This window comes from Bombus huntii, chromosome 17, assembly GCF_024542735.1.
Source record: "Bombus huntii isolate Logan2020A chromosome 17, iyBomHunt1.1, whole genome shotgun sequence".
Classification (NCBI taxonomy): Eukaryota; Metazoa; Arthropoda; class Insecta; order Hymenoptera; family Apidae; genus Bombus; species Bombus huntii.
The window spans coordinates 645170-667705 of NC_066254.1; the positions used below are offsets into that span (position 1 = coordinate 645170).

Below are 22536 nucleotides of genomic sequence, written 5' to 3' on the forward strand. Positions count from 1 at the left end.
CAATTGTAACATTTTACTTCATTTATTTTTCCTATGTATGGACAGTTTATTGTTAGGTGCTTTTCTGCGCATTTGACACACGCCTGGCTTCTGCTGCAGTAATTTTTTGTGTGTCCATATTGCTGACACCGTATGCATTGCGGTATGTCTTTTCTATGTCTAGGTGGCTCCACTGTTACTATTGTGTTTAGGACTTTTTGAATCTCAAACATTCCTTTTTTATTATTTTTAGGTTCGAGTCCTATTAGAAATAGCGGTAATAGTTGCTTAGTATCATATCTGGTTATGTTGTTTATTGCTCTTACCTGGTGTCCGCTTCAGCTAGTTCCTCGCATATGTTGTTTGTATTTGTTTTCGGGTGTAATCTTCTGATTACTGCTTTGTAACTTTTATCAGTTTTGAATTGGTAAGTGTGATACCCGGCGTTTTTTTTTTGTTTTGGTGCTTTTGTCACAATTCTAAAAGTTTCTGGGGTGTTAGTTTGTACTTTTACTTGGTCTAGTTTTAATTGTTTTATACTGTAATTTTCTTTTTCTGCCGTGTTGTTCAGTAGTTTAATGAGGGGGTCTATTATTTGGGCTTCTATGTTAATTGGTGGTTTGGCGATGTGGGTTATTGGTTTTTCGGCTAGGACTGTTTCTTTCTCTTCTGGCAGTGCGCTGAAGGAGTTTCGGAGAGTAATTTCTTGTAGGCATTGTTGCTTTTCTGCTTCTATAGCTTTCCTGACGTTTGTGTTTGTTGTTATTTTACTTTTTTTGTTGTAAATTGCCACCTTCCAGCTTTCATCCTGGTGGGTTAGTTCGTTGTTGATTTTATTCTCGTCATTATTATTGTTGCGTCGTGCAACACTCTACCTGGACCCGGCCATACACCGCGGGCCAGACAGATCCCAGATGTCCGCTCATCCTTACGGGGTACCCTCAATAGCCTTAAGTACCCGTCATAAATCCCAATAATTTGCTTGCTCAGGCCCTTCAGACCGAACAAATATCTTTTTCTAAAACGCTTTCTGAGGACTATTGTCTACCACGGCTGGACAAGGGAAAGTTGGGTTTTTCCACGTACGATGCTTCCTAATAGCAACTTTCTATCGAGGGCAGCTAAGATCCTTCCTAATCCACCAACCTTCGTTTGACCAATTAATACAAATCCGAGGGTCCCGTGCGCTAGACACACCCATCCTCAGCTTTCCTCCGCTACAGCATCGTCACCGAACATCACTGATTCTTCAACCTTCAAACATACAACATCCTTCGACCGGGTTTACACTCGAAGATCAGTCAATCACTTATCTTATACACACGCACCAGCGTAACTATCTTCTTCACAAAGTTGTTGGAATAAACTGTCATTCACACCTTGTTACATCAGTGTCATATTCAATTAACCACCTCTATTATCCTAATCGAAATAGGGGATCGATCATTTCGTGGCGTCAATTATCTAATCGTGACGGGAATTTACGACTCCCGATGGCGTGCTTCCTCGCGATCGCGTCTCTCCGCGAGTGGTCGAAACAATTATAGTATCGTGAATATAATAATTAGTTTATTAGTAATAAATGAATTAAACAGAAAACAATGGTTATTTAATATAAACTAATCGTAACAACGTATTATAATTAATTAACAACTCTCGTTAACAGAGATTCAACTCTCTCTCAACAACGCCACTCTCTGGCTTCTCAACTCATACTGCCGTTAATTCGTGTATGTCCCTTAGCTACCCTTTGTCTTTTGTGTTAACCTCATATCTTTTGTTTAAGCTCCATCATGCACATGCACAGCAACCGCTTGTTTATAATTAGCACGATGACCCACCCCCCAGGCCCCTCGTCCACGATAGTACATTATTTTGTAATGTTTCCATTTCTATTTCATTTATAGCTGAGCACTCCTGTTCTTCGTTTAGTGATTGACTCGGATTTGTTATATTTGTAGCTTTGTTTATGAAATATGTTTCGCGTTTACTTCTTAATTTTATCGCCGATATTTGTTGTTTCATTATGGATTTTCCAGCATTTGGCGATGGGCGTTGTCGTTCGTCACTTTCTTTTCCCCACTTGCCGCACTTCACTGAAGCACTGTTTCACACTTCCGTTTAGCTCGGTTGCTCGGGCGGAACTGTTATTGGTAATGTGAACCCTACATATTTATATAGTATACAAGTGAAAAGAGTTATATATTGAGTAATAACTAATAACAATATGTGAAATTTGACATGTGTAAAATTGAACATAAAGTCTTTTTAACACTTGAATGTAATGAAAGGATGTTTATATTATAATTCGAAGAGATATTTTGTCGCATCTAAATAATTAACAAGTGGATTTTTAAGAAAGTGATAAATAAAATAAGGGAAATATATTTTATCGCAATATAGAATATTTTACCTGTACTTAATATAACTTAATATAATTGCGCAATACACAATCTCTTCACTACCATTTCATAGTTTCTTTTATATACAGTGACGAGCAAAAGTGTAAACACACTCCGCTGATTTTATGTAAAAGGCGATACTACGACTAATTTTTCAAGTAATCGGTAAAGAGCAGGCAACAGTGACTACAAGCTGCTTCTGATTAACGAAATGTGATAGTTCATTTTCATTAACATTAATAATGTACAGAATATTTTATAATAATTGCGTTTTGAATCAATGTTTATAGTTTTGCACGTTCCGTCAGAAACGTTTATGATAGCGTGTAAATGTCAGGGAAACGAAACTGTCAAAAAGCACTGGTTATCCACTGTTTCGCAGTCAACGGTTCCACACCATTGTTACATTACTTTTCAGTTTGATATGCTTAATCCAAGATGAAGCCATTTAGTGAAGATAAAGGAACAGTATTATTTGTTTGTGTGATAAAGGTTTGTCGTTGCGGCAAATTGCAGAGAAATATGGTGCCAGTCATACGATAGTTGCAAGAATAAGAAAAAAACAGTTGACCGTAAACCTCCGAAAGGGACGGACCTCTCAGCCTAAAAAGGGACAGCAGGCTTAGGCCTTAAAAGTGTGCGCGTCAAAGTAAAGAACCACCCTCTAAAGGAAAAAGAAAAAGTGACAAAAAAAGTGAAAGATACTGCAGTGACATCATCGTGATATAAATTAAAAAAAATAAGACAAAATAAAAGTATATAAAAAATAGAAGCTACCGAGAATGATGCAAAAAGCAAGGCAACGAAACCCGCCTTAGAACTAACAAGAAAACCCACCAAAAGAAAAATAAATCCGCAAAAAGCGGCCAAGGAAATCAACAGCTTAAGACTGTCCGCGAAAAGGACGCGGAAACTCAACCCCCAACCAAACCTAGATGCCAGAAACAAAGGATTAGAAGAAATCCTAAAAAACACAAAACAAGAGTCCCCCCCCCCCCGCGCGCCCAGGACGAAAGTACCAAAGAAGATAGAAACATGAGACCCGTAAAAGCTGCCTCGCCCCCAACGATCACAGCACATAACCGATTCAGCTTGCTAGAATCAGGACCACATCTACAGTCACGGCCGGGACCAGCAAACTACCCAACGCCAAACACAAAGCTAGAGCAAATTAAACAAAAAAACCAAATACTACGTGGCAAAATGGGAAAACACAGTCCCACCCCAGACGGACACCCCACCAGATACGCTGCAGAGGAGCGTACGAAGGCCCCATCCACCACAAGGGAATACAAACCGCCGCCTATCAACATAACGTTACAAGACCCTAAGGACGCAGTAACGCTCATAGAGAAAGTAGCCAAGATCAATCAGTTGTATATCAAAAGGATACACTCAGGTAAGCATGCTCTCTACCTCCGAAATCTATCCGATTTCCACACAGCGAAAGAAACTCTTCGGGCAGCCAACACAACCTTCTACACGTATACACCCAAAGCAGAGAAACACCACACATACTTGCTAAAAGGCTTAGACAATAGCTACACCGAAATGGAAATACTCACGGACCTACAAGCCTTGCAAATAGACGACGTAAAATTCACAAAAGTCACACGATTCACGACAAAAAGATCAAGGGAGAACAATATATTGCTACCAATTTGCATAATACAAGTATCCCCCCGACAACAACATAAGCAAACTGCTAAGAATAAACCATTTTAACTACTACAAAATAAAATGGGAAAAAATAATAAAAAAAAAATAATGATATAACTCAATGCCACAAATGCCAGTGACTAGGACCCATAGCACAAAACTGTAACCTAAACTACCGCTGTGTATAATGCACCGAGCCTCACGGCCCAGGCGAGTGCAAAATCAAAAAAGAAGAAGCAGTAACCAAGGAGAAAATATTTTGCGTGAACTGCAAAAACTACGGACACCCCGCATCTTACAAGGGGTGTCCAAAACTCGTGGAACTGCGCAAAAAGCTAGCTGAAAAAAAAGAAAAAAGACAAAGAAACATAGATAAAACGAATTACCCAAATAAGCCGTAAATACGTCCCAGAACTAAAGTTCCTGACGTAGTGAAACAACAAACAAAACTAAACTAAATAATCGAAAACACAACACAAATAACAAACTTAAATCCGCGATCAAGCCAAAGCGCAACTACAACCGATAACATCCCCAACAAAGCATTATAAACGTTATCGAAGAATTAAGAAAAAAGCATACTACAAGCGTTAAAAGATCAACAAACGCAATTAAATGAAATAAAAGAAACACTATCGACACACGAAGAAAGGATCAGCGCCATCTTCATCACTTTTAACACTGCAGAAGATAAATAGCCAAAATCCACTAAACCAACAGTTACAGCAAAAAACACATAAATTAAACTTAAAACACCTGAAAATAATAGTAATAAATGCCAACTCTCTAATCTCAAACCAAAAAAGATACAGTATGCTAACCCTAATAAATAAAGAAACCCCCGATATCGTACTCGTCTCAGAAACAAAACTAAATAAAAAACACAAAGTACACTTCAAAAACTACTCCATGATAAGACACGACCGACCGAACGCCAGCCAAGGAGGAGGAACAGCAATCCTCATAAAAAACCCCATAAAACACAAAACAATTCTAAATGACAAAATAACAAGTTTCAAAATCCTAGAAACAACGACCATAAAAATAAAAATAAGCAATAAGGAAAACTTGTTTATTACTGCAGCCTACGCAACCCTCGGAAACCAGAAAGAATTTAGCGACGAATTCAATAAACTCTTCGAACTCTTACAGCTCAATAAAACAGAAAACTATTATATAATAGCAGGCGACCTGAACGCAAAACATACGAGCTGGAAAAACGAAACAAACAACACGAGAGGCAACTTCATTAGAAATTGGCTAGACAATAAAAACATTCACTACAAAACAACCTTATACAGCTCCGAGCTACCCTTTTACCCAAAAGGACGCTCATACCTGGACATATGCCTAGCAGACGCACGACTAAAATTTCAAAACCTACGGCCAAATAACACCCTCAAAACCTTAGCCTATGATAGTGACCATAACGCCCTAACATTTCACGTAAGCAAGAACACATCTGACCTCCTAACACTCGAAACACAGACCCAAATACCCAGGTATAACTACAAAAAGACAGACTGGAAAAAGTTCCAAAACATACTCGAACAAAACTGTGACCTAAAGATCTGCAACAACGTCAACCTAACAAACAGACAAATCGACGCATTCATAGACGAAATAGAAAAACATACACAAATCGCTCTCCAAAGATCTGTGCCAAACATAAAACAAAAAAACTCATGCGAGCCCTATATCAACAACAAAATAAAAGAGCTACATCGAGGCAAAAGCTACATAATCTCCAAGATAAACAACATAAAACTTAACTATTCTTACGACAAAAGAGAAGAATTAGAATTCCTAAAGTACCTACTATACAAAATAAAAGCGCAAATGAAACAAGAATTCGCGAACTCTATAAACCATTACTGGACGAATAAAATAAAAAACATCTCCAAAAACGACTCAGCCAACATGTTCCCACAAATAAATCAAATCTTCAGATCAAAAGGACAAAGCCCCATCCCACCCCTCAAATTGCCCCCGGAAAAAACCTCCCTCATCCAAGAAGCAGGTATAACGATACACAACACCACCAGAGACAACGAGAGTAACTTCATAATAACTAAAACCACAGAAAAACTAGACATTATCGGCACCCACTTTTCCAAAATACACACACAAAACGAACACATGGGCCGAGATCAACTAAACAGAATTATCATCGCCGAAACAAACAAACTCAAAAATGAAGTGGAACAAGACAAAACGCTAAACAAAACAGTCTGCACATTCTCAAACGAAAACACCGCAGACAACTCCAAACAACCAGATCCAGAAACAAACTACTTCACAAATTACAACCAACTAAACACAATCTGCTCCAAACTTAACAACAAAAAATCCTCCGGCTTCGACGGCATCCCAAACATTTTACTCAAGCGCCTACCGAACAAAATAAAATGGTACTACACAGTACTCTTCAACAATGCACTAAACAACACATATTTCCCCAGAAAGTGGAAAAAAGCCAAACTGATTGCTATTACAAAAAAAGATAAAGACGGCTCATTGCCCGTAAACCTATGACCCATAAGTCTCCTCCCCAACATAAGCAAAGTATTTGAAATAATCATAAACAACCCCCTAACCCCCTTCTGCAAAAAAATAACATAATCCCAGAAAATCAATTAGGCTTCAGGCACAAACACTCCACAATCCACGCAATAAACAAACTTACGTCGGACATGTGCTGGGCCCTAAACGCAAAACAACGAGTAGCCGCCTGCTTAATAGACCTCGAAAAAGCTATTGACACAGTCTGGATCCCAGGTCTCATATACAAATTGATCAAGATAAACCTTCCTAAACGCCTAATTAAAATAGTCTGGGACATGATCACATGCAGCACATTCGTAATGACCGAAGGTTCAAACACATCAAGCAAAGAATTCTCCATAACAAACGGTCTGCAACAAGGTACAGTAAATTCCCCGCTACTTTTCAGTATTTTCAACAGTGACTTACTAAACCTCTTTAATCTCAATACATCCACCCACAAACTCTCCATAGCCTTCGCAGATGACCTAATCATCTACGTAACAGGCCGTAAAACTAAGACAATAAAAACTGAACTGCAAGAATTTTTCGAAAAAATAAACGACTATTACCGCGCATGGAAACTACAAATCAACACAAGCAAATGCGAAACCATACTGTTCATACCCAAGTTAAGTGAAATCGGCCCAACAGAAAGAGAACACTGCAGAAAATTCCAAGTAAGAGAAAAAGCAAACAAAGGGGCACTCATACCACACAAAAACTGCGTAAAATACCTAGGAATAAACATAGACGACAAATTATACTACAAACAGCACACCGAAACCCAACTTGCTAAGGCCAACAAAGCATTCTGGAGAATAAAAAGACTATTCTATTCCAAACATCTCGACAGCAAAGTAAAAATACTATGCTACCAAGCACTAATCAGACCAATCATTACCTACGGCTGCCCAATCTGGTACAACATATCAGCATCCCAGATGGAAAAAATCCGCATATTCGAAAGAAAATGTATCAGGGCTTGCCTGAGTACATACAGATCCGAACACAGCGGATTCAAAAAATATGTAAAAAACAAAACAATATACAACCTAGCCAACATTCACCGCATCGACTGTCACATCCCAAAGATAATAAGAAACCACTTCGCACAAGCGGCAAAAACAGAAGAAAACAGCTTAATTTTCAGTTACCTATTTCTTAACAACGCATATTACAAAAACACTCTGACAACAGGCCACATCCCCCCAGAAGATTTCCTATACCTAGACGAAAAAAACTACCTCCAGGACCAAAACAACATCCCAATAATATATCACATAAAAAGAAAAATAGGGATCAAAACCATACTTTACGCAGAAAACATAAATGGACAGACCGCAGACACCAGATGGAGATACAACATGGCCCTCTCCCGGAAAGACACCAAAGACAAACAGAAAAAACACAAAAAAAAATACTGGTGGATACAGAACCCATAACAAAATAAGGGACAACATTAAACCGACAGAACTCAATTCTGACACCGCATAAAACATGTGTACAATGTAAATAATGTAAATATTTGTAAATATTTGTAAATATTTGTAAATAATCCTATTTGACATCCCCCCAGCCCCATCCCTCTCATCCCGCCCCTCCCCAAAGTTACACAGCACCCAAAAAGCAAACTACCGAAGCGTCCTGTTTTGCGACCAAGGTTTCAGGACAGAAAAAAAAAATAAAAAAAGAAGCTCCGCTTCCCAGAGGCTTAAACCCAAAAACCTCATCATACAACAAAAAATGTAAAGCGCCGACACATAATACAGTATGGCTACGTCGTACCGCCGCGTATCGGTATCTTTGCCTAACATACCATTACAAAAATTCATGTTTATTGTGAATAATGTACTTAAAATCTGTATTTTCTGGACTCAATAAACTCCTTTGTAAAAAAGAATAAGAAAAAAGTATGTTAGTGCACCAAATTCTTTAGAAAACGGTAGACCGCGACTTATTTCGGGTAGACAAGCACGTGAAATTGCACACTGTATTCGATCGAATAGTTACAAAACACCAAACATTGCTGCTCAGGAAATCGAAATAAGTGCTAGCGATTGGACCTTTCGTCGCTCTTTAAAGAGAATTGGTCTACGAGCGATGGAAAAAGAATGTAAACCAGCTTTTTCAAGCAGAAATATTAAATTACGAAAACAATTTGTTGACACCTAAAAAGAATGGACGACGGAAGATTGGAAAAGAGTTATATGGATTGACGAAACAAAAATTAACAGATTCGAATCTGACAGAAGTTCCTAGTATTGAACTTCATCCGAGAATAATGGTCAACCAGGTGGTAAAAAACAAACTATGAAGTTTGGAGGTGGCTCAATTATGTGTTGGGGTTGCTTCACTCACAGAAATGTTGGTCCCTTAGTTCGAATCGAAGGTATAATGCGAGAAGAGCATTATTTGACCATTCTACAAAGTAATTTACCTGCTGTAGTTAATTCTATTGGATATAATGAGCGTGAAGTAGTATTTCAACAAAACGTGGCTGGAAAATCAACATTTTTCTGTGATGAAGTGGCCAGGACAAAGTCCGGATATGAAACCGATCGTAAATTTGTGTTCCATTTTGAAAAGAAGGCTGGCAAAATATAACAATGCACCTTCAGGTGTTCATGAATTATGGGAAAGAACACAACAAGAATGGTACAATATTGAACCACAAATAATTAAAAATTTAATTGACAGTATGCTTCGTACATTAAAAGCATTGAAAAAAAGTAAAGGAAAGTGGACGAAATACTAGGTTGAAATCATAATTCGACGAGTATAATTAAAGTGCAAAACTGTAAACATGGTTTGAGATGTCCATGTTTGTAAAATGTTCTGTACATTATTAATGTTAATGAAAATGAACTATTACATTTCGTTAATCAGACGCAGCTTGTAGTTACTGTTACCTAATCTTTACCGATCACTTGAAAAATTAGTCGTATTATCGCCTTTTACGTAAAATCAGCGGAGTGTGTTTACACTTTTACTCGTCACTGTATGTTACGACCGTTCGCGGAAAGACGCGTTCGCGAGGAAAACGCGTCAGCGAGAGGCGTAAATTCTCGCTACGATTCGGTTAATCGACGCCGCGAATTAGTCGTTCCCCTGTTTCGGTTAAGATAACAGAGGTGGTTGAATGAATATGACACAGTATAGTAAGTTATATTTCACCGTTTATTCCAACAACTTATAACGAAGGCAGTTACGCTGGTGCGTGTGTACGAGATGAGTGAGTGACTGATCTACGGGTGTGTATACCTGGTCGAAGGATGTTGACGGTTCGAAGGATATAAAATCAGTACTGTCTTGGGAGACGATGCTGAGTCGTAGGAAAGCTAGTGATGGGTGTGTCTAGCGCACGGGACCATCGGATTTGTTGGTGCCGATGTTAGTTAAGAGAGTGAGGGAAATAGGCTTCGTTGTTAATTGGTTAAACGAAGGGTCTTAACCGCCCTCGAGAGAAAGTGGTTAGTGGGAGGAAAGTTGCATCATACGTGAGAAAAACTAACTTTCCCTTGTCAAGCCGTGGTAGACAATGGTCTTTAGAAATGCTTCGGAAACAGGCGTTTGTTTGGTTTGAAGGACCTCGACTAGGAAATTCCTGAGATTTATGGAAGGCACTTGAGTCTATTGAGGGTACGCAGTGAGTATCCGAAGACATCTGGTTGCCATCTTGCCCGCGGCGTGTGGCCTGGGCTAGGTAGAGTGTTATGCGACGTAACACTGTATATAAAAGAAACTATGAAATGGCAGTGGAGAGATTAAGTATTGCGCAAATATATTGTTAAGTTCAAGTAAAATATTACATATGTATATATCAGTTCATTTGCGTTGCCTTCAATTTATTTTGCTACAAACAATGGATTCTTACCATTCATAATATAATATGACAAGTATCTCGTATGTTTAATGCATTCACCGCGGAGCGTATTTTCACCTTTCATAAACACGAAAGATCGAAGACAGTCCTAAAAATAATATGCAGATGAAATATCTGGGTCTCGTTATCGACAGCCAGTGGACGTTCGAGCCACACTACGACTCCCTGATTCCGAATGTGTCGGTGGCTGCTAATGCCTTTTGCGGCCTGTTAACGAACATCGGCGGGACGGGAGACGCGGTGCGCCGACTTTACGAGGGCGTCGTCCGGTCCCGAGTGATGTACGGGGCTCCGGTATGGGCGAACGACCTGATGGCGAGTCGCCTCAGTATCCTGCTCCTGAGGAGGCTGCACAGGGAAACCGCCATCAGAATCATTAGGGGATACCGGACGGTGTCCCGCGCGTCGGCGACCGCTCGAGCCGCGTCCCCCGTGGGAGCTCCGGGCGCTAGCACTCAAAGGGAGATACACCCACCGGAGAGTATGGCATCCGGGAGAAGATCTGACCGAGCAGGCAGCTTCAAACTACATAGGAACCGCTGATGAGGACACGTGGGACCGGTGGCGATCCCAGCTGATCAACGAGGGAGGCGAACATCGGGGTGCGGAGGCGGTCTTCCCAAGCTGGGAGGCATGGAAATGCCGCCACGGCATCTCGCTCAAATTCAGAATGACCCAGGTGCTCACCGGACATGGCGTGTTCGGCGAGTTCCTGAAGAGAGTCGGACGAGAGACGACAGACATCTGCCACCACTGTGGAGAGGGCAGGGACACAGCGCAGCACACCCTGGAGCTCTTTCCGGCGTGGGAGCTGCCTCGCTACAATCTGCGGCACGCCATAGGAGGAACATTGACCCTCCCCCCAGCGATTGTGGAGGCGATGTTGAGAGGGTCACAGGAATACGAGGCCTCTTCTACGAGCGAGTTATGCTCGCAAAGGGGCGAGCGGAAAGGGTGAGAAAGAAAAACTCTCACCCTTGTAGGATAAGACGATGGAGAGGGATGGCAGTCAGACGACCTAGAGCCGCCCCGCCGCCACCCCAACGGACTACGACCAGAAGAAGTGACAGCACTAGGGGCAACGACCTCCCCCTAACGCCTACTCAATAGCCGGCTCGAACAAGAGGACGCGAGAAGGGGATGCAACTGAAGTTAATTCATAAGAGGTTCCTGGAGCACCCCTGTCACGCACATAAGATGGTCATCGTGGAGTTTTAGTCGGTAGGAGTCCGACACTACTCTGCTGTTACGCGATTATTGCAGCAGCGGAGTGTCCATGAGGATTTCTCCACGTACAAAAAAAAAGTCCTAACAGTAATATGAAAAACCCTTCTTAAACTCAACTTTTGCCAAAAAATAGCCGTAGGTTCGTGCGACCATCACACGAAGGCAAATGTTTCGATCACCTCTAATGAGTCGTTGTAAATTACCGAATAACCACAATAATGAACCATTTTTACTGTGTAAAATGTAAAATGCAAAATAAATATTTTAAAATTCAAAAACTTTATTTAAGCTATTGCAGTAAATTACCTGATAATATTTTTGATATATATGACATTGGTAATGATGATTACAATTAATAGAAGACCAAATGAATACAGAATAACACGGAATCACCTGTTACCTGTTGTTACTTCCACTGCGTATTCTTTACCAAAGATCGTACAATAATGCGTTTTCACTACAGTAGATCCCGATAAGTCTGTCACTGGTCACTGTACTGTAACGATATTCGATGTGTCGCTCCTCTAGATACTCATGCTTTTATAATAATAACACCACCCTACTACTGAAACTGTATAACGTCATACATGAATGATACGATTAACATTTGTATGTCCAGAACCAAGCAAAAAATAGATTTAAACATTTGAATTTTAATGACATTCTTAGTGCATATAACATTTTATTTGTTAAGATGAAGGCGAAAATATTTGAATTGTAAATTCCATTTCATATTACGAACTACCTATTCTGCTGAGATTAAATAACACACTAGCCGTGTGAAACGTATTCATCTAATGCTGTAACAGAAATTAAAATTATGGTACAACTTCGTTTAGTAAGAAATTCTTAGGAAATGGAAAATGTATTCATATTCTTACAAGTCTCCAAAATAATATTAAAAAAAAAATTGGATACATTTTCCTGTTGTGAAAATATTACTAAGTACCTAGCTTATTATAAAAACATATGTATAATACATATTCGTGCAGTTAGCACTTCCTAGGTTAAAACGTGTATGCACACCTTACCGAGCAGGCAGCTCCAAACGACCTAGGAACCGCCGAGGAGGACACGTGGGACCTGTGGCGATCCCAGCTGATCAACGAGGGAGGCGAACATCGAGACGCGGAGGCGGTCCTCCCAAATTGGGAGACATGGAGAAGCCGCCACGGCCTCTCGCTCAAATTCAGAATGACCCAGGTGCTCACCGGGCATGGCGTGTTCGGCGAGTTCCTGAAGAGAGTCGGACGAGAGACGACAGACATCTGCCACCACTGTGGAGAGGGCAGGGACACAGCGCAGCACACCCTGGAGCTCTTTCCGGCGTGGGAGCTGTCCCGCTACACTCTGCGGCACGCCATAGAAGAAAGATTGACCCCCTCAGCGATTGTAGAAGCGATGTTGAGAGGGTCACAGGAACACGAGGCTGTCCGCCTCTTCTGCGAGCGAGTTATGCTCGCGAAGGAGCGAGCAGAAAGGGAGAGAAAGAAAAACTCTCACCCTTGTAGAATAAAACGATGGAGGAGGATGGCAGTCAGGCGACCTAGAGCCGCTCCATCGCCGTCCCAGCGGACCACGGCTAGAAGGAGCGATAGCGCTAGGAGCAATGCCCCCCCCCCCTTACAACACCGAATTCAATAGTCAGGAATTAGTAGGACTTGCTAGAACAAGAGAACGAGTGACGGGGCCGCAACAGAAGTTAATTCATAAGAGGTTCCTGGAGCACTCCTGTCACACGCGTAGGATGGTCATCGTGGAGTTTTAGTCGGTAGGAGTCCGACACTACTCTGCTGTTACGCGATTATTGCAGCAGCGGAGTGTCCATGAGGATTTCTCCACGTACAAAAAAAAAGTCCTAACAGTAATATGAAAAACCCTTCTTAAACTCAACTTTTGCCAAAAAATAGCCGTAGGTTCGTGCGACCATCACACGAAGGCAAATGTTTCGATCACCTCTAATGAGTCGTTGTAAATTACCGAATAACCACAATAATGAACCATTTTTACTGTGTAAAATGTAAAATGCAAAATAAATATTTTAAAATTCAAAAACTTTATTTAAGCTATTGCAGTAAATTACCTGATAATATTTTTGATATATATGACATTGGTAATGATGATTACAATTAATAGAAGACCAAATGAATACAGAATAACACGGAATCACCTGTTACCTGTTGTTACTTCCACTGCGTATTCTTTACCAAAGATCGTACAATAATGCGTTTTCACTACAGTAGATCCCGATAAGTCTGTCACTGGTCACTGTACTGTAACGATATTCGATGTGTCGCTCCTCTAGATACTCATGCTTTTATAATAATAACACCACCCTACTACTGAAACTGTATAACGTCATACATGAATGATACGATTAACATTTGTATGTCCAGAACCAAGCAAAAAATAGATTTAAACATTTGAATTTTAATGACATTCTTAGTGCATATAACATTTTATTTGTTAAGATGAAGGCGAAAATATTTGAATTGTAAATTCCATTTCATATTACGAACTACCTATTCTGCTGAGATTAAATAACACACTAGCCGTGTGAAACGTATTCATCTAATGCTGTAACAGAAATTAAAATTATGGTACAACTTCGTTTAGTAAGAAATTCTTAGGAAATGGAAAATGTATTCATATTCTTACAAGTCTCCAAAATAATATTAAAAAAAAAATTGGATACATTTTCCTGTTGTGAAAATATTACTAAGTACCTAGCTTATTATAAAAACATATGTATAATACATATTCGTGCAGTTAGCACTTCCTAGGTTAAAACGTGTATGCACACCTTACCGAGCAGGCAGCTCCAAACGACCTAGGAACCGCCGAGGAGGACACGTGGGACCTGTGGCGATCCCAGCTGATCAACGAGGGAGGCGAACATCGAGACGCGGAGGCGGTCCTCCCAAATTGGGAGACATGGAGAAGCCGCCACGGCCTCTCGCTCAAATTCAGAATGACCCAGGTGCTCACCGGGCATGGCGTGTTCGGCGAGTTCCTGAAGAGAGTCGGACGAGAGACGACAGACATCTGCCACCACTGTGGAGAGGGCAGGGACACAGCGCAGCACACCCTGGAGCTCTTTCCGGCGTGGGAGCTGTCCCGCTACACTCTGCGGCACGCCATAGAAGAAAGATTGACCCCCTCAGCGATTGTAGAAGCGATGTTGAGAGGGTCACAGGAACACGAGGCTGTCCGCCTCTTCTGCGAGCGAGTTATGCTCGCGAAGGAGCGAGCAGAAAGGGAGAGAAAGAAAAACTCTCACCCTTGTAGAATAAAACGATGGAGGAGGATGGCAGTCAGGCGACCTAGAGCCGCTCCATCGCCGTCCCAGCGGACCACGGCTAGAAGGAGCGATAGCGCTAGGAGCAATGCCCCCCCCCTTACAACACCGAATTCAATAGTCAGGAATTAGTAGGACTTGCTAGAACAAGAGAACGAGTGACGGGGCCGCAACAGAAGTTAATTCATAAGAGGTTCCTGGAGCACTCCTGTCACACGCGTAGGATGGTCATCGTAGAGTTTTAGTCGGTAGGAATCCGACAGTACTCTGCTGTTACGCGATTACTGCAACAGCGGAGTGTCCATGAGGATTTCTCCACGTACAAAAAAAAGTCCTAACAGTAATATGAAAAACCCTTCTTAAACTCAACTTTTGCCAAAAAATAGCCGTAGGTTCGTGCGACCATCACACGAAGGCGAATGTTTCGATCACCTCTAATGAGTCGTTGTAAATTACCGAATAACCACAATAATGAACCATTTTTACTGTGTAAAATGTAAAATGCAAAATAAATATTTTAAAATTCAAAAACTTTATTTAAGCTATTGCAGTAAATTACCTGATAATATTTTTGATATATATGACATTGGTAATGATGATTACAATTAATAGAAGACCAAATGAATACAGAATAACACGGAATCACCTGTTACCTGTTGTTACTTCCACTGCGTATTCTTTACCAAAGATCGTACAATAATGCGTTTTCACTACAGTAGATCCCGATAAGTCTGTCACTGGTCACTGTACTGTAACGATATTCGATGTGTCGCTCCTCTAGATACTCATGCTTTTATAATAATAACACCACCCTACTACTGAAACTGTATAACGTCATACATGAATGATACGATTAACATTTGTATGTCCAGAACCAAGCAAAAAATAGATTTAAACATTTGAATTTTAATGACATTCTTAGTGCATATAACATTTTATTTGTTAAGATGAAGGCGAAAATATTTGAATTGTAAATTCCATTTCATATTACGAACTACCTATTCTGCTGAGATTAAATAACACACTAGCCGTGTGAAACGTATTCATCTAATGCTGTAACAGAAATTAAAATTATGGTACAACTTCGTTTAGTAAGAAATTCTTAGGAAATGGAAAATGTATTCATATTCTTACAAGTCTCCAAAATAATATTAAAAAAAAAAATTGGATACATTTTCCTGTTGTGAAAATATTACTAAGTACCTAGCTTATTATAAAAACATATGTATAATACATATTCGTGCAGTTAGCACTTCCTAGGTTAAAACGTGTATGCACACTTTACCGAGCAGGCAGCTCCAAACGACCTAGGAACCGCCGAGGAGGACACGTGGGACCTGTGGCGATCCCAGCTGATCAACGAGGGAGGCGAACATCGAGACGCGGAGGCGGTCCTCCCAAATTGGGAGACATGGAGAAGCCGCCACGGCCTCTCGCTCAAATTCAGAATGACCCAGGTGCTCACCGGACATGGCGTGTTCGGCGAGTTCCTGAAGAGAGTCGGACGAGAGACGACAGACATCTGCCACCACTGTGGAGAGGGCAAGGACACGGCGCAGCACACCCTGGAGCTCTGTCCGGCGTGGGAGCTGTCCCACTACACTCTGCGGCACGCCATAGAAGAAAGATTGACCCCCTCAGCGATTGTAGAAGCGATGTTGAGAGGGTCACAGGAACACGAGGCTGTCCGCCTCTTCTGCGAGCGAGTTATGCTCGCGAAGGAGCGAGCAGAAAGGGAGAGAAAGAAAAACTCTCACCCTTGTAGAATAAAACGATGGAGGAGGATGGCAGTCAGGCGACCTAGAGCCGCTCCATCGCCGTCCCAGCGGACCACGACTAGAAGGAGCGATAGCGCTAGGAGCAATGCCCCCCCCCCTTACAACACCGAATTCAATAGTCAGGAATTAGTAGGACTTGCTAGAACAAGAGAACGAGTGACGGGGGCGCAACAGAAGTTAATTCATAAGAGGTTCCTGGAGCACTCCTGTCACACGCGTTTCTTTTTCTAACCACCGATATGGATATTCCACGTTTTAACAAAGAGTCCGACCTAGATTTTGTGAGCACGTTCATCTATTATCCCGTCGATCGCGGATTCGTTATTGAACCTAAGATCATTGTCATTAGTTTCCCTAGAATCTAATTACCACGGTTACTTGTCCAGTTCTATGATAATCGTATTTGCATTAGTCGAAGTCTTCTCTGTTGCATAACGACACGTGCAATCCAAACGAAGATTGGTTTCACCCTAACCCTCATTCTAATGTAAACCCGACATATATATAAGTTGTCATGAATGTATTTACGCTTCTTGTGTATTGAAAAGTTAAACCATCTTAGTGTCTTGATTTATCATTTTGATGACAAATAAAAAGTTCTTACCTATAGCCTTATCTAATCTAAAAGGTTTACAAGTGGATGGTAAGAAGTACAGGATAAAGAAAAGTTAAGTGCTGGGACCACCATAGTGTTATTCTGCAGCCTCTGTGTGGTGGGGATTAATATAAAAATGCTGCCGAAAATTTAACCTTGACCTTGAAATTCCAGATCAAAAGATCATATTTTTCTACTTACATCATATTCTACTTATCACCGGGACCGATTTTGTATCAATCAGAATTCAACCATTCTCCTGCAAAATGATGTTGAAGTTTCCTGTACAGGTCTACACAAAGTGAGAGTGATTTTCTGATTTTGAATCTAAAGAAGAAATTGTAAATGGTGTTTTGTTTTATAATGCGAGAAAAATTGAACCAACATACCAGAAAAAAACTGTATCCGCTGCCGAAGATTACAAATGATGAAAAACATGGTTCCACGCCACTAGAGAAGATAAATCTTTTTCTTTGAAGATACAGTGGTCCCTCAATCTACGAGGCACTTCTTTTACGCGAGTCCCTGTTTTACGCGGTAAATTATAACAAAATTTTTTAGCGCGGAAGTTTTTTAGCGCGATCTTATCTTACGCGGCCGGTAGGCGTTAGTGCCGTATGAGATGAAGATGAAAGTACATTACGTTGTGCTAGTCATCATATGCGTACATATTTTTTCTTTTATGTTGACAGACTTTATTTACGTGATTTTCATTCGTGTAAAACGAATTCACGTGAAACGGAAACTCCGCGTAAATTGAGGAACAGATGTAATTATATTGTAAGCGTTTTGCAAGTTTATAAATCATTCATGTATAATGTATGATATACATCATGTCATAAGTGGAAATATTATATATGTCGGAGATGAAAGGAAAACCAGAGCTTTCCCTCTGCAATTTTGGGAAAGTCTTCTAATGCTTTAGCCTAGATTTTATCATAGCTGTAATTAAGCAATTGTTGTCATTTGTGATTGTTCGATATTTGTGATAGCGAGTGGGTTCGAGGTGACAACTGGTCGCCGAACGTAGCCACGGTCACGGGATAAACGTTTTGCCTGACGAAGGTGTGGATCGGTTGTATTGTTCTCCCTAGAAATCACATAGAATTGTACTTTAAAGATGTCGATATAATGGGACACACGTATTAGGAATCAATCTCCAAACAGAAACTGCCTAGTAACGGCGTTTGGATCTTTCTCGATGTTTCGAAAGAGTATACAACAAGCTCTTGGCAGAAACTGCCTAGCAACGGCAATTGGAACCTTCTCGATGCCTCCAGCGAGCATATAACAAACAAATGCAGTCGTACAGCGAAAAAGATTTTCATCAGATATTCATTCGTGTGATCGCCTTGGAAAGTGATACATCGAGCAATTTACCGAGTGTCTCAGCAATCGTATTTTTGTGGTTAAAATTATTCTACGCATAGTAAAGAGTTATCCCGTTGACTGTGGATTCGTTTGAACCCAGGAACATTGTTAATAGCGTTAATTAAATTCATTATTCGTAAAACCTATTAATCGTTAATCTCATTATTGGTTAAATTTATTATTCGTAAAACATATTATTCGTTACTCTTATTATTCGTTAAACTTATTATCCTTTAATCTAATCATTAGTTAAACTTATCGTTTGTTAATCTTATTATTCATTAAACTCAACGTTCATAATATTTTGTAAAATCTTGTATATTCGCGTAAATATAATCTCTGTTTCGTAAAACGATGGCTAATTCAAACGAAGAATCGTTACGCGCCTTAAATTCTAATGTTAACCCGACATATATATATAATATATTTATCATTATTACAATTATATTTAACTGCAATTACATTACAATTATTCATTCACTTACCATTTTTATAATTAGTTTGTTATTACTTCACGCTGGCGCTGCAGGTTGTCTCGCTGTGACCAGATTGAAATAAGTAATCTAAACTCAAACCCAATACATTGACGACATTCCCTTCTGATTGAATCATAACAGACATATTTTAGAGTATCTCATATGCTATTGTGTATGGAGCTTTACCTAAGCTCGTCCCAGCCTCGTAAGAAAAAGGGATGGTGAGTGATAGATTCGGCCGCTGGCAGCCAATAATGCATGCGCAGTCATAGAAGCACAATTATCAGCGAAAGTACACTGTAGTTGTACCGATAGCTTTTGAGAATATTTCGGAAACCATGGCTCATCCACAGTTTACATATAGAGAAAAAAATTGTTTAAAATGTTGAGCTTCATAAATCATCGAAATCAGAGAACATGGAACGGTTTTACAATTTCGCCCTCGTTCTTAGGAGGCAGACGAAGACGAATAAAGTACCAATGTCTCTGTCTGTAAAATTCATAGCATGCCACGCATACGTAGAATGCCTTTTTTGTCTTTCGTTATCACAACACAACTTTCGGACCATTTCTTCTATGCTTTCGGTATATGCGTGTGAAGAACTGTATACATGACCGTGATCCTAATTACACGTAATCGGCATCAATAGAATGTTTCATTAAGGCGCTAACATTCAATATATAGTGTTTAGTTCTTATGTATGACATTGTATTGATGTATTTCTTCACATAGTTTTGGACCTTCGACAATAATTATTAAATTATCCAAAATAATGAAAAGAAATAAAATTTGAGAAGTTTTAAGGAGAATTGTCGCCGACTAAAAAAATTTTATCAATCTTTTGGTTAAACTGTAGGAAAAAATGGAATATATATGTCGGGGTTTACATTGGAATTAAGGTTAGGGGCGTGAAGCGAATCTTCGTTTGGATTACACATTGCCGTTATGCAGTAGAGAAGACATTGACTGGTGCAAATACGATTATTATAGAATTGGACATGTACCCGTGGTAATTAGATACTCGAGAAACTAATGACAATGATCCTAGGTTCAATAACGAATCCGCGGTCAACGGGATAATAGATGTACATGCTCACAAAATCTAAGTCGGACTCTTTGTTAAAACGTGGAATATCCACCGAGCGTACAGACACCCGCTAATACGACCTCACGAGAGAATGACTTTCTGTCGCGATGATGCTGCAGAGAAAAGCTATGATGGGGTGTGTCTAAGGACACGAGATCATCGGATTCGTCGAGGATAGCCTTCGTTCAGAAGGTGAGGGAAATTGGCGTTGCTGCTAATTGGTCTAACTTCATATCGGTGGTTAGAAAAAGAAAAGTGGCTAGCCACCCTCGAGGGAAAGTTGCTAGTGGGAGACACCGTTCGTTGAAAAATAGGTCTCTCGTATCTTCCCGTAGCTGGGACAAAGATTGTTTGTCTGTCTGAAGGACTTTAGTCAGCTAAATCTGAAGATTTATAACGGGCCCTCAGGCTAGCCGAACATGTACTGCGGAGACGCATCGACATTTGGCAATCATCTTACTCGAAGAATAGGGTCTGCGTGTGGCGAGTCACGGGACAGAAACCGCTGGAATGTTTATTGTCGCGTGCCGCTACAAATATTTCTTTTAAGGAGAGCTATAGAATTACTCCATACCTTTGTTAGACAAAGCGTTCATCCCGTGACCGCGGCTACGTTCAGCGACTGGTTGTCGCCTCGAGCCCAAGCTCATTATCACAAATCTCGAATAAATACAATCAGATCAAATGACGACAGTTGTTTAATTACGCCTATGATAGAATCTAGATTACGGTGTTAAGGGATTTTCCCGAAGTTCCAAAGGGAGGGCTCCGATGTCCTTTCATCTTCGACACATATATCATGTAGATGACGTTAGACGTAATATAACATTTATCATGTAGAAGTTTAGTAGTATTCTTTCAAGAAATCTGTACTAAATCAACAATTTTCTTGCAATGGGATTAAATTCTGATTTTGTTACATAATACATACATCAAAGGTAGTTATGAGTAAACGAGGCTAAGCGTTCGATTTCGATAAATTTTAAATATGTTATAGGAGATATGTTATATGAGATATAGGAAACACAGAGAAACAAGGACTGACAGTCGCAACGTTCGGCAAACATTAATCAAAAACCCGTGATAAGCTGAGATTTTTAACTCAAAAATCAAACTTTCTTATTTTTGATTTATGATCGATCAAACTTTTACCAATAGTAATATAGTGCTCCTTACATTTTTGGGATTAAAACAACATCAAACATATACATATTTTTGAGGGATATTAGCTTACTCAATAAATGATAGTTAAATACATATCAATAAGTAACTGTAATTCAAATTACATCATGTTTAGTCTCGTATGAATCAGAAACGTCACACAAATACGTTAGTAAGAGTCTCATTTTTAAAAAGTTAACAATAAAAATGTTTTGCTTTTGAATTAGTACTTAGGTACATTGTGACAATCAATGTCTAACATTGGAACATGTTACACTACTCGGTCGCGGCGGGATGTCGAGTTTTCCCGTGCTTCATAGAGCTAGAGACCACTCCTTCGGGATGCAGATAATGACACTGCAATTATCAAATGCTTCCTGCATTTACAATAAATTACTGCTACTAATACTATATTGAATCCTGCCTATACTTGCACGTTCATGGCATCGTTTGCGTCGGCATAGTGCAACCGCTTATCTACTGTTTCTATAAACACATCGCGACCGCCGGAAAACTACCTGTATAACAAGTTAATTCGTCGACAAGGTACTTCAGAAAGATAGACTAGAAATACGTTTTAAAGGGCAATGATTGCAGTTAGGAAGAAGAGGCTATCAAATGTGAATTGAGTCAAAATTCGTGGACAAATATTTCGTTTGAATACGCAAAGCTCATGTCACGTAGGAGACACAAGAAATCGCGAAATTAACAGATGACCGGTGATCTGCTCGCGTCTTAGTTCCAACGTTTCACAAGTAAGTAAGTATAAGTAAGTAAGTAAGTAAGTAAGTTATAATAAAAAAAGTGCTGAATGCTGATTTGGGGGGGGGGGTTCTTATACTAAGGTTTGGTTCCTCTGGAGGGGTTATCGTCAAGTGTATATCAGACGCGACTATTCTGTTACTGTCTGGTTACTGTTCCGATGATTGTGGCATGCAGGATGTTCTGTCTACTCTGTTACTGTTTCTGAGCGTGAGACACTCACAGGGGTTGACGCCCGCTATTTCAATCTACATAAGCCCAAACCTTGTTACAAGAAAATGAAAATATTTATTGTCTGTATTGGATATGG

The 22536-nt window shown here is 40.2% G+C and overlaps 2 protein-coding genes across 8 annotated transcripts in view; one reads left to right on the plus strand and one right to left on the minus strand.

The window, feature by feature from the left end:
* LOC126874981 (putative fatty acyl-CoA reductase CG5065) overlaps positions 1–15778 on the minus strand; it is a 218649-nt gene extending 202871 nt beyond the window's left edge. For 2 of the 7 annotated variants that reach the window (XM_050637568.1, XM_050637562.1), the window contains exon 1: positions 13875–13981. The gene's annotated coding sequence lies outside the window, so the exon portion shown is untranslated. Of the gene's footprint in view, positions 1–12090; positions 12176–13867; positions 14005–15641 lie in introns of those variants that run through there. The other 5 variants (XM_050637567.1, XM_050637566.1, XM_050637563.1 and 2 more) reach the window with 5 other exon arrangements.
* LOC126874980 (putative fatty acyl-CoA reductase CG5065) overlaps positions 1–22536 on the plus strand; it is a 672215-nt gene that overhangs the window by 405449 nt on the left and 244230 nt on the right. The gene's annotated exons all lie outside the window — the stretch shown is intronic.